Below are 12687 nucleotides of genomic sequence, written 5' to 3' on the forward strand. Positions count from 1 at the left end.
AATTCATTTAAATAATGTTTACGTTTGCAGGTATAATATTTAACATACAATTTAAAACTTAAAAAATACAAACATAAAGAAATACAAATATATTAAAGAAAATATAAAAGTGTATCTCCCACTGACACTGGGATGTTTACTCTTCTCTGAGTACGCAGGGTTTAGGTTTACTATAGCTGGACATGATGTTTGATGAACACACTGATGACAGGTTCTCTTTAGAAGGTCATTTTCTTGTTGAGATCAGCTGACTGTCACACAGGAAGCTGATTACACACACTTCCGCCCTTCTTCTATGCATAACACACAGAGCGGGTGATGCTACTAGGCGGGACGTCCCCCTACGTAGGAATACTCTTTATGTGGGCGGATTGGTTTTCTCTCTCTAACCAATGGAGGTTCACGTGGGCGGAGAGTGCGGGCAGTAGTGCGCCTGCGCGGTCTGTGGAACAGTCGGCCGGTAATGTGCACATGTGGCGTGCGGTATACTCGTCGGGATTCGGTTGTATCGGTGAGGGTCGTCCAGGCTCTGTGATAAGGTGAGGCCATTCACAGCTACACTATACCGGACTGGGTTTTCCCGGGAAGAGGTGAGCACGTGTGTATGACACCTGTGTGTCAGTACATGGCAGTGTGGGAGACGAGGACCGGCCATGTCAGTGAGAAGTGGTGGTGCCCAGTGGGGGGGGGGGGTGTCCGGGCACTATTACATTGGTCTGTTATGACTGCTACAAGGTTCCATACACATTATAAGGAAACCTTTACAATCTCTATTATAATTTATATTCGGGTTGGGATTGATGGCTGATTGGCCATGCAACTCGATGGCAACTTGTTTTCAACCACTTGCCCTCCTGAGGATTTACCCCCCCTTCCTGACCAGGCTATTTTTTTGCGATACGGCGCCGCGTTACTTTAACTGACAATTGCGCAGTCATGCAACGCTGACCCCAGATGAAATGTATGTTCTTTTTTTTTTTTCCCCGCAAATGGAACTTTCTTTCGGTGGTGTTTGATGGCCTCTGTGGTTTTTATGTTTTGCGCTATTAAAAAAAAAAAAAACTATTTTGAAAACATTTTTACTTTGCTATTAAACATATCCTGCAAAAAATTTTAAAATCAAGTTTTGTTATAAATTTAGGCCAAAATGTTTTCTGATAAATGTCTGCTTAGAAAAAATCCCGGTATGTGTAAATTTAAGTGGTTTACATGAAAGTTATAGCGTTTACAAATGGCGGTGTATATATACTGGAATTTATTTTCTTTATATTAGTAATGGCGGTGATCAGCGACATATAGCGGGACTCCGGCGGGCATTCTGACACTGGGGGGGGACTGACTAACTCCCACTGTGGACCCACTGACACTAATACAGTGATCTGTGCTAAAAAAAAAAAAAAAAGCACTGACACTGGGCAGGAAGGGGTTAACATTTGGGGCAATCAAAGGGTTAACTGCTGTTTTACTGTTTTGTCTTTGTGTGCTTTACTGTGTAAATGCGCTGCTTTGTATGGCTTGGGTATGTAGAGCAATACAAAGCAGCATGCTGGTAGATTTGTATTGTTTACATACAGACCTCTCCTCTGTCAGTGTTCCTCTGCAATCATTCAGTGCCGGCAGGTAATCTCAGGCTGGAAACCAGTGACTGACAGCTGTAGCCGCCAGTGGTGGTGCAGGTAGGGTGGCGCACATGCACCCCCTACCTAGACATACAAAGCCACTTGTATATACGTGATTTTTGCACAGCCCTGCAGCAGTACTTCTGCTAAGGTTGCATGACAAGTTGTACCCCATGTTTTTCAAAGACAACTAGTGGTGCACCGAAATGAAAATTCTGGTGCCGAAACTGATACCGGAAATTCAGAATACATGTGGCCGAAAACCGAACTGAAACCAAAATGTCTGTGTATGTGGGGAGGCTCCAGTTTTTTGTGTTTTGTTTTTTTTTGTTTTTTTGTTTTTTTTGTAATTTTTTTTTTTGTTTTTTGTTTTTTTCTACTTTCATTTATATTTTTATTTTTTTTAACTTGTGATTCTATTGCTATCACATAGGGGACCAATAGTCCCCTATGTGATGGCATATGAGTGACAGGTCTTCTTTCTAGGAGGTGGGGGGCAGTGTGTGCAAGGAGGGGGCAGGAGAGGAGCAGTGTATACAGAGAGGCTCCCTCACTGGCTGTCACTATATGTCGGTGCCGATTTTTTTTTTTTTTCCCTTCACTATAGCTCACAGAATTACCTATCTCTTTCCCAGGAGCTAAAGGAAACTTTGTTTCTTTTATCTCAGGAAAGAAACTAAAAGGAAACATTGTTTCTTTTAGCTGGGGGAAAAGTGACTGCTAATTGTGTGAGCTATAGTGAAGGGAAAAAAAAAATGCAGATAATTGCGTTTAAAAAACAGTACTGACATGTAGTGACAGCCAGTCACTGTATACACTGCTCCTCTCCTGCCATTCTCTGCCGCCCCCTCACATCTCCAGTACACACAGTCTCCTGTAGCAGCTAAATTTTTCCTATCAGCAAAATGCTGATAGGGCTATCTTTGGCCGATATGTTGCGGTGGCTGAAATTTCGGTGCATCCCTAATGACAACCATTTAAATATGTACAAATCTCATTTTCTGTTTTCAGCTTTTAATAAAGCTTACCCGTGGGTGACATGAGTATCTGCTAAACGTGTAATGTTTAGGAGATATTCTACAGAGCAGCGGCCAGGGACATCACCAACGCATGCGTGGTAAATGAACGACATTCCCGCGCATGCGTGGGAGTGACGTCATCTGCGGTTCGGCCATTCAAGCAGCCGCAACCCATGCACCCAGAAGGAAGACCGGGTGAAAATGGAAGCCCTGTTAGTCCTGCTGGAGGGCTTCGTTCTATGGTAAGTCTTTTTATAATGTGCTAGTATGTGATGCATATCAGCACATTATGATATTCCCTTGCTGCAGGAAACAGGTTTTTTGTTTGTTTTTTTTATAACGCGTTTACTAACGCTTTAACCTCCCTGACGGTATTCCCGAGTGTAGCTCGGGGTAAAGTTTCAGTACCACAAGCGGTAACCCCGAGCTACACTCGGGCTTACCATGCGGCGCTGCTCCGGCATCTGTTCTTCACTTACCTTGTCTTGCGCTCCCGCGATGTCCCTCCTGCAGTGTCCCCTGCAATGTCCTCCGGCAGATGCCGGCATCTGTTATCTGGGTTCCGTTCCCTGCGACGTCGGGACGTACGGGGGACGGAACAGGCAGGAAATTTGAAAATGACAAAAAGTGACATTCACTAAATACACTAAAATCACATAGTAAAACATTACTGTATCAAACCATTTCACATACATTTTGTCCCGAGTGCTTTTGTCCTGTGCCCTGCCTGCATTTTTACTGTTTTCTGCCTGGAAAATGAGAAACGTCCATGGCATCCAAAAAGCGTCCCTTTAGGTCAAAAGCGGTTTTAGACCAGCTAGAGAACAGTGATAGTAAATCAGAACTACTTGTAGAATTGAGTGATAATGATTCGTGGGGAAATTCTTCATCAGACACTGAAAACGAATTTGCAACTTTGCTCAGTGATGTGCGAACTTGGCGCTATATTTCAAATTTCAGTGTTTTTGGTCTGATATTATGGAATTAAATTTATTATATTATTTTTTATGATTATTTATTAAATTATAATTTATGGTTTTGTGTTTCAAGTTTTATCATACCGGGGATGTTTACTAGACTCTTGTTCGGACAGATTTCAGTGAGTTATTCCTAAAAATTACAGGCCTACAATAAAAAAAAATACATATTTCCATGCAAAAAAATGTACCGCTTTGAGTCCAGAAATATGGACATAATCAGACCGCTAGAGAGGTTAAAGTTGCAGCCACTTCAGAATAGTTCATACACTACTTTGGTACGACTTTCATGCTACTTGAGTTCTATAGACTGCAATTTAAACCCTCAAAAGTCATATGAAAGTTGCACCTGAATTTTATACATGCAACAGTTGTCCATTATCATTAATGGAAGCCCAAGTTACACCCATCCAAAGTTGCCTCAAAGTTGCACTCCTTAGGCTGCTTTAACACTTGTACAACTTCAAAGTTGCCCAACTTTGGTGCAACTTTTATGCAACTGTGGGTGGGTGCGACTCGTCCCTCTGTAAAGTCGGACCCACTGTTGTGTGTAAGGCTCCATTCACACTTGTACGACTTTAAAGCTGTGCAACCTTGGGGTGTGACTTGGATGTGGCTTGTCCCTTTGCAAAGTCGGACCCACTGTTGCAGGTGCGACTTTTTTTTTTTTTTTTTTTATACAACGATTGAGGAATAAAATTGCAGTCTATGGCCCTCAAGTTGTATGAAAGTCAGGCCAAAGTAGTGCATGAATTACATTAAAGTTGCTGCAACTTTGAGTTGCACATATTGAATGGCTATTATTGGAAAACATGGGGTACGACTTCGATGTCAGAAGTCGCATGGCAGGTCGTCCAAGTGTGAATGGAGTCTAAAACATTCAGGTACATTTTTCATGCAATTTTTGAGGGATATCCTTGAAGTCTATGGCCCTCAAGTCGCATGGAAGTTGGACCAAAATCGGGTATGAACTACTTTGAAGTTGCTGCAACTGTGAGTCGCACATATATGAGTGGATATCATTGGAAAACATGGGGACCAATGGCTCCTGCTGCTGTGTCTGAGCCAATGAGGAGGGAGAGAGCCTCTGCTCTCATGCACATCGCTGGATCGAGATCAGGCTCAGGTATGTATTTGGGACGGGGGAACTGCATGTAAAAGGATTTTTTTTTTTTTTTTACTTTCATGCATAGGATGCATTAAGGTAAAAAAATCTTTTACTTTTAGAAACCCCTTAAAGTGAACACGCTCAGGTATTTTCATGAAAAGTGGCTTTCCATGGGGGCACTGGCTGAAGAGGAGGAGCACTGGCAGGGAACCTCAGAAGAAAAGGACCGGGGCTGCTCTGTGCAAAAACATGACACAGAGCAGGTAAGTATGACATGTTTGTTATTTTAATTGGAAAAAAAAAACCATGAAACAAACCTTTTAATGTCACTTTAATTATATCAATAGGTTAGTAGTTTAACTGCTTCCTGACCGCCCTATAGCAGAACTACTGCTACAGGGTTGCAGGGCTGTGCAAAATCACGTGATTTTATGTATATATACATGTGATTTTGTATTTCCAGCTACAGCTGTTGACCACAAGGTCCCAGCCAGAGATTCCCTGCCTGCATCTGGCGATCGCCGAGGACCAGTGACAGGGGAGAGGTCTGTATGTAAACAATACAGATCTCTCCGGTCAGCACCAGCATGCTGCTTTGTATTGCTCTGCATAGCAGAGCAATACAAAGCAGCATGCTTACATAGTAAAACAGCACACAGTTAACCCTTTGCCCTGATAATAACCCCTTCCTGCCCAGTTTCATTAGGACCATGTGAGTGCTTTTTATTAGCACTGATCACTGTATAAGTGTCACTGGGGATGTCAGTTCCGCCCAGTGTCAGAATGCCTGACACAGTCCCGCTATAAGTCGCTGATTGCCGCCATTACTAGTATAGAAAGAAAATGTGTGTTAGGTCCATATATGTTTGGATACAGGCACAATTTGAGTTTTTCAGGTATTTACCAAAACATTCAAGCTATAGTTATATAATGGATATGAGCTGAAAGTGCACACTCTCAGGTTTAATTTGAGGGTATGTACATCCAAATTGGAGGAAGGATTTAGGAATTACAGCTCTTAAGAGTAGCCATCCTCCTTTTTCAAGGGCCGAAAAGTAATTGGACAATTGAATCAAAAGCTGTTTCATGGCCAGGTGTGGGCTACTCCTTTGTTATTACTTCATCAATTAAGCAGGTTTGGAGTTGATTCTTTCTAAATGTTGTATTTGCATTTGGAATCTATTGCTATGAACCTACATCTTGAGTTCGAAGGAGCTGTCCATGCAAGTGAAACAGCCCATTGTAAGGCTTCAAAAAAGTAACAAATCCATCAGAGAGATTGCAGGAACATTAGCAGTGGTCAGATCAACAGTTTGGTACATTCTGAGGAAAGAAGAATGCACTGGTGAGCTCAGCAACATAAAAAGACATGGTCATCCATGGAAGACAACAGGGGTGGATGATCGCAGGATCCTCTCTATGGTAAAGAAAAACCCATTCACAGCATCCAGACAAGTGACAGACACTCTCCAGGAGGTGGGCGTATCATTGTCAGTCTACAATCAAGAGAAGACTTCAAAAAAGCAAATACAGAGGGTTAACCTCAAGGTGCAAACCATTCATAAGCCTGAAGAATAGAAAAACCAGATTAGACTTTTCCAAAAAACGTTCTGGAAAAGCATTCTTTGGATGGATGAAACTGAGATTAATCTGTACCAGAATGACAGGAAGAAAAAAGTGTGGAGAAGGCTTAGAACAGCTCGTGATCCAAAGCACACGTCATCTGTAAAACATGTTGGAGGCAGTGTGATGGCATGGGCATGCATGGGTTCCAGTGGCACTGGGTCATTGGTGTTTATTGATAAGACAGAAGCAGCCGGATGATTTCTGCAGTGTTTAGAGATATACTTTCAGCCAAATGCAGCAAAGGTGATTGGATGGCGCTTCACAGAACAGATGGACAATGATCCAAAGCACACTGCAAAAGCAACCCAGGAGCTTTTGAAGGAAAAGTAGAATATTCTGCAATGGTCGAGTCAATCACCTCATCTCAACCTAATTGAGCATGCATTTCACTTGCTTAAGGCAAAACTAAAAACAGAAAACAAAGAACAACTGAAGACCGCTGCAGTTAGAGTCTGGCAAAGCATCAGAAAGGAGGAAACCCAGTCTTTGGTAATGTCCATGGGTTCCAGACTTCAGGCAGTCATTGCCAGTAAAGGATTCTCATCAAAGTATTAAAAATGAACATTTTATTTATGATTATATTCAATTGTCCAATTACTTTTGGTCCCTTGAAAAAGAGTGGACGGCTATTCTTAATTCCTAAACCCTTCCACCAATTTGGATATACGTACCCTCAAATTAAACCTGAGAGTGTGCACTTTCAGCCCATATCCATTATATAGCTATAGCTTGAACATGTTTTGGTAAATACCTGAAAAAAACTGATAAAAAAAATAAATTTTTATCAGATTTTATTAAAATGCTTTTGGAGTACAGATCTATCTAAAGACCGTTTTCTATTTAAGATACATTAAAAATTGAGTTTATTCAGCATGAAATGGAGCTTCGTTATGTAGCATGAGGCTGTATAGTCTGCAATATTTACATTTTTGGTAAACTCAATGAATGCAAGCTGAGATAACATGCACTGCATTGATGCATTCACACAATTTCACAGTAACCATGAGAAAAAACATGAAATAAAAGCATTTGAGTAGTTCTCCAGCTATGTGTGATTAACCTAGTATCGGTTCTGATATCGCTGTTTTACTGACCTGACAGCTTATTATCCTAAAAAGGAAACCTTCATTTGGTTTGAAAATATTAAAGATTCTAACTACCAGCAAGAATGAGTCGGATTCCTTACATTTAAAGAGCACCTGTCATTTTAGATCCATCATGACAGCGCCTGTTAGCGGGCATCCACTCACCTGCTGCCGCCACGTCCCTCATCTTGTGTGTCGCTGCCGCATCACCAGCTGTACCACTAAAGAGAATGGGACAGTCGGTGAGTCAACAGCTGGTCGGAGGAGCTGCTGCGGGACGGAGATGACAGTTGCTCTTTAAAAATTATGATTTCACTAGTGATTTAAATCAAATCTACCCTGCCTGTGTCCAAATATATGTGGACCTAACTGTATATATCGCCATTTGTAGATGCTGTAACTTTCACATAAACCAATTAACTTACACGTAGTGGGATTTTTTTTTATCTAGCAAATACATTTTGGCCTAAACTTATGATGAAATTTGATTTTTTTTTTTTTTTTTAATTTTTGCTAGATATGTTTTATAGCAAAAAGTCAAAAATAATGTTTTTCTTGGGGGTTTTTTTCAGAATTGGTCTTTTTTTGTTTATAGAGGAAAAAATAAAAATTGCAGAGGCGATCAAATACCAAAAGGGCGCTCCATTTGTGGGGGGGGACATAAATTTATTTTGAGTGCAGTGTTGCATGACCGCGTAATTGTCAGTTAAAGTAACGCAGCTCCGTATTGCAAAAAATGGCCTGGTCAGGAAGGGGGCGGAGTAAATCCTCTGGAGCATGGCTGACATGTGGAAATGGTTTTTACTATTTAACATTGCATGTTTTAAAAAAAATCGTCCTCCAATAAAGATGTTGTTTCTATGTACATTTTCCTCCGTGTTATGACTCCTTAACACTTTCAAAGTCCCATAAAATACAAGAATACAGGAGATGTGCAAAGGTTGACCTCCCCAGCATTTACCAAAAACCTGAAATCTGTTTTGGGTGAAATTATTTAATCTAAAAACCTCGCAACACGATGGGTACCATAGGATGCAATATTTGACCTTCTTGACAGCACCACCAAGGTCCACAATTTTTGCATTGTGACAAGTTAAAGCGGAGTTCCACTCACTCTGTACAAAAAAAAAAATAAGTCAGCAGCTACAAAAACTGTAGCTACTGAATTTTATAAAACAGCCACTCACCTGTCACACGATCCCACGTTGCCCCCGCCGCAGCCCGTTTCACCGGCCGTCCTGTATTCCAGGCACTGCCATCTTCAGTGTGGGCACCCGGCTGTGACAGCTTGCGGCTTCACAGCCGGGTGCCCACTGTGCATGTGCGAGTAGTGCTGCGTTTCCTGAATGGCCCCTTCGTCTTCTGGGACCTGTCACATGACCCATAAGACTTCAGGAAGTGGGAGCGGGTACCTGTTATCAAATTTGGGTACCCGTAAACCACCCCCCCCCCCCCCCCGCGTCCCAAAGGTGCCAATCCTTAATGGGGAGCGGGGGGGGACCAATCTTTAAAGCGGGACTTCCCCTTTTGGGTGGAACTCTGCTTTAAGACAGGCCAATTATTTTGAATGGACTCTCAACACACCCCCAGCTGAGCTTTATAGAATGAAATGCACTGCAATGCATGGTAGTGCATTGCAGGACTCCAGTGTGGGTGCATTGATTTCATGAGTTACAGTGCCATTTGAAATGAATAGCCTAGGAGGGGTTACATTGTTTTGCATTTTATGCACACATTACTGCAATGTAAAGGTGTGGTTCCCTCCTTAGAAACTCCCGCAGCACCCCAAGTGCCAAGTCTTTGGCACTAGTTAATATGTCATATGCGCATTGACCATTACAAGGCATGATGAACATGTCATTCCTGTGCTCTCAATACCCTGGAAGTCAGTAGAGTTGGTGACTGGTGGTACTGTCAGGACAATTGTAAGGAAAGGTACATGCAGGTTTTGTAGGCTCAGTGGAAGATGGAAGGGAAAAGTGATGATAAAACAAGGAAGGGTTATAACTGTATGTATCCCATTTTGGGAGATTTTCCTTCACTTCCTGTCCCGCACCCAAAACGGGAAGTGAGAGCAAATCCCTGATTAATGATAAACAGGAAAAATAGAGAGGGTGAATATTCCTAATTGGCCATAGACCGCAATAAAACCTGGGCTCTACCTTCTCTCCACTATGTCCAAAACTTTAAAAAAAAAAAAAAAAAGTTTGCCTTTAGTTATACTTTAAAGTAGAGCTCCAGGCAAAAACTTCTTTACATTTACTTGTTGCTGATTTCCTACCTTCGCTGAATGTCATCCATCTTCTGTTTCACTCAGTAATTGCTCTGATATAACCTATTCATTTTCAAATCAGACTGTTAATGCTCTTTGATTTCCTATTTGTAAGAACGGTGGCTGCTATGACCCCTATTCCCCCAGCCACTGGTTTTGGCACATCCCTTCTGTAATTCTTTCTCCAGGAAGCAGTGATGTAATTCAGCCCCATTTGCAGTGGTGGGCAGACAGAGACTAACACATTCAACAAGTACAGGCCTAGTGTACCCACCCACATTCAATATAATTCCCTGTGGTTGATGGGAACTGTAGTTTCCTTTTACTACACAGAGCGAAGGGATGTAATCCTTGCTATTACACCACCTCCTTGGCAGAGTAGATGCTGTTATCTTTTGAATTTTGAGGTCATGAAAATTCAGTTAGACTTTTCTCCTAAATGGTAAGGATTTTCAACATTTTGTTAACTGTTTTGTGTAGGAGGGGTGTACTAAATGGTGTTTTGGGTTTTTGTGTTTTTTGGGTTTTTTTTCCTATCCCTGAGTTCTTCTTTAAGGGGTCAGTTCATAATTTATTGGAAAAAAAAAAACACCAAAAAATAAATTTTTTGCAGATAAATATCTGCATGCATTTATTTATTTTCTAAGAAGCCTTCAGAGCATTGCACCTGCGATCAACAGATGTCAGGATAGCTGTCTCCCCGTACCTTCTGTACAGGCAGGCAGTTGAACTGCAGGAAGATCGGTAAATTACAAGAGCGCTCATCGGCTCCCTCGCAGTTAACAAGAACAACAACCTGTCTGCCGCAATGGCAGACGGTACTTGTAGTTCATTCACAGGATCCCCCACCTGTTTTCACAGAGAGGTGGGTGGATCAGGTTGTAAATATGGGTATAACATGTTCAGAAAGGTGAACTTGGCCTTTAAGATCCATACTGCATTCACTTTTTTTTTTTTTTTTCTTCCAAATTTGTAGCAGTACACTATGGGCCTATCCACACAGCTATGTCTTGAGCCATAGTGTAAACCCAAAAGGAAAAAAAAACTACATCCAAGGTCAGATTTCTATCTTTAATTTAGGCAGTTGCTTGTAAACAAAGGGGACCTTTCTGATGTTTGTGAACACTGAGGAGAGCGCATTACATGTATGGCTTTAGATTTGTGTGAATGTTTACATTTGTAGCATGTAAATGGACATGATCATATGGACTACCCATGCCGAATAGTAAATTCAGGGACAGGGAAGATGTATACGTAAACTATGTGTAGGCGGATGCAGCACAGGTGCAGAATGACTGAAGGCTGAGATGATTCTGCGCCACTGCCAGCAAGATCTTGCGGAAATGTATTTGAGGAAGATTTCTGGAGTGCAACGATGACTCTGGACAAGTGTAACTGGAGTTGGCCTTGTAAATGCTGGAGGGTCAGAGGATTTCCACTGGAGCAGAATTTCTGGTTTGCTGTAGTACATAACAAACCTGTTTGAAAATATAAATCTATCTAGATATTCCAATTTTCCCTAGCAAAGCCGAAGATGGGTCCAAACTCAGCCATTAGCAGATCTCCCCATACAAAACTGCAATGTATTGGCCAGAATGTTGGGATCCATGGACGATCCAAGCCACGTGTTCTTTCTGACACTTGACAAATTAATTGGGGTTCACCCTTTGCAGTCTGCACAGTAAGGTGTGATCCGTGCGCAAAACGTTTTTATTGTGCGAGGATTCTAATAGATGGCAGTTCTACCAGTAGTCTATCACAGGTCCATTCTCTACAGTGTTCCACTTCTACCTGGATATATACAAATGTTATTGCAACAGTCAACATTCACTATATAATAAATAGAAAAAAACTGAAGGTGGTGTTGGTGTGATACTTGGTCCTTCCAGCAGGTGGGGCCATAATCAGGAGATTCTGTGCAGTTGGATGATCTGGATTGCCCTTACATTTTCCAGATTTATTTTTTAATCTGGTTTGTGTGGAACTCCATATAGAATTGCAATGTGAGTGCAGTAGGCTGATAAAAAAAATCTCAGCTGCTGAGGCCTTTTTTTCTTATGTATTGTGTAGGCCTCAGGATTGTGTGTTTTGTGTTTTTACTAGAATTGTAGGGTTTTGTTGCTAGCAGAAGCATGCATTAGTGGTGAACCGTAATGAAAATTCTGTACTGAGACCAAAAATTCAAGAAGCAATAGGCCAAAAACCGAAATGGACAGTTTAAAAAAATTAAAATATTTTTGTAAAATTTTTATGTATAAGCACTTGGCCGAAACTGAAATAGACAGACCGTTATAAATAAATAATGCATTTAAAAAATATATTTTTTTGTTAATTTATTTTTTTTTACTTTTTAATTTTATTGAAGGCGGGCACTGGATTAGAGCATCGGCCATAGAGACCAGCCATTATCGGCACTCTTCCCACCCCGCCCCCCTCCCTATTGGCAAAACACTAATAACCCTATTTTGGCCAATATATTGGTGCATTGCTAGCAAACATGGATTTATTTTTTTTCCTTGCTTACTTTATATCCTTCTTAAAGTGTACATTTAAAGTGCACCTTTCCATGCAAACATTGAGCAACTTCTATGGTTGCCAGTGGCCTACATCCTCAAAAATATCTGTTCACTCCCTACTGAAATGTTCACTTTAAACAACAAAAAAAAGTAATGGTAACACAAAAAATAGTAATTTCTTTTCCTCTAACAATGGTTTCTAATTCAGTTCTACTTGGCTGTGGAATTCTAAACATGGACAGTGCCAAGTGGGAGCTAATATTGAAATTTGTGTACATTTGAAATAGAATTCTTCTATTGAAAAGTTTATAGTTCTTCCTTGATGCACCATGCTCGGATACGTTAATAAACATCCTCGCATTGAGAGCCACTGGGCGACATTTTTCATGACTGCTACATATCAAACCTGGCTGTTACTGACTGCTCAGATTCCTGCATTTAGAAACCAACCAGAATGGTTCCTGG

At 41.2% G+C, this 12687-nt stretch overlaps 1 protein-coding gene across 4 annotated transcripts in view; it reads left to right on the forward strand.

Moving 5' to 3' along the window:
* Nucleotides 1-419: 419 nt before the first annotated feature.
* WDR89 (WD repeat domain 89) overlaps nucleotides 420-12687 on the forward strand; it is a 37990-nt gene continuing 25722 nt past the window's right edge. The window contains exon 1 of one of the 4 annotated variants that reach the window (XM_089687487.1): nucleotides 420-539. The gene's annotated coding sequence lies outside the window, so the exon portion shown is untranslated. Of the gene's footprint in view, nucleotides 591-12687 lie in introns of all 4 variants that reach the window. The other 3 variants (XM_089687486.1, XM_089687490.1, XM_089687488.1) reach the window with 3 other exon arrangements.

This window comes from Staurois parvus, unplaced genomic scaffold (assembly GCF_062004578.1).
Source record: "Staurois parvus isolate SC_StPar_1 unplaced genomic scaffold, SC_StPar_1.0 ptg000426l, whole genome shotgun sequence".
NCBI lineage: Eukaryota > Metazoa > Chordata > Amphibia > Anura > Ranidae > Staurois > Staurois parvus.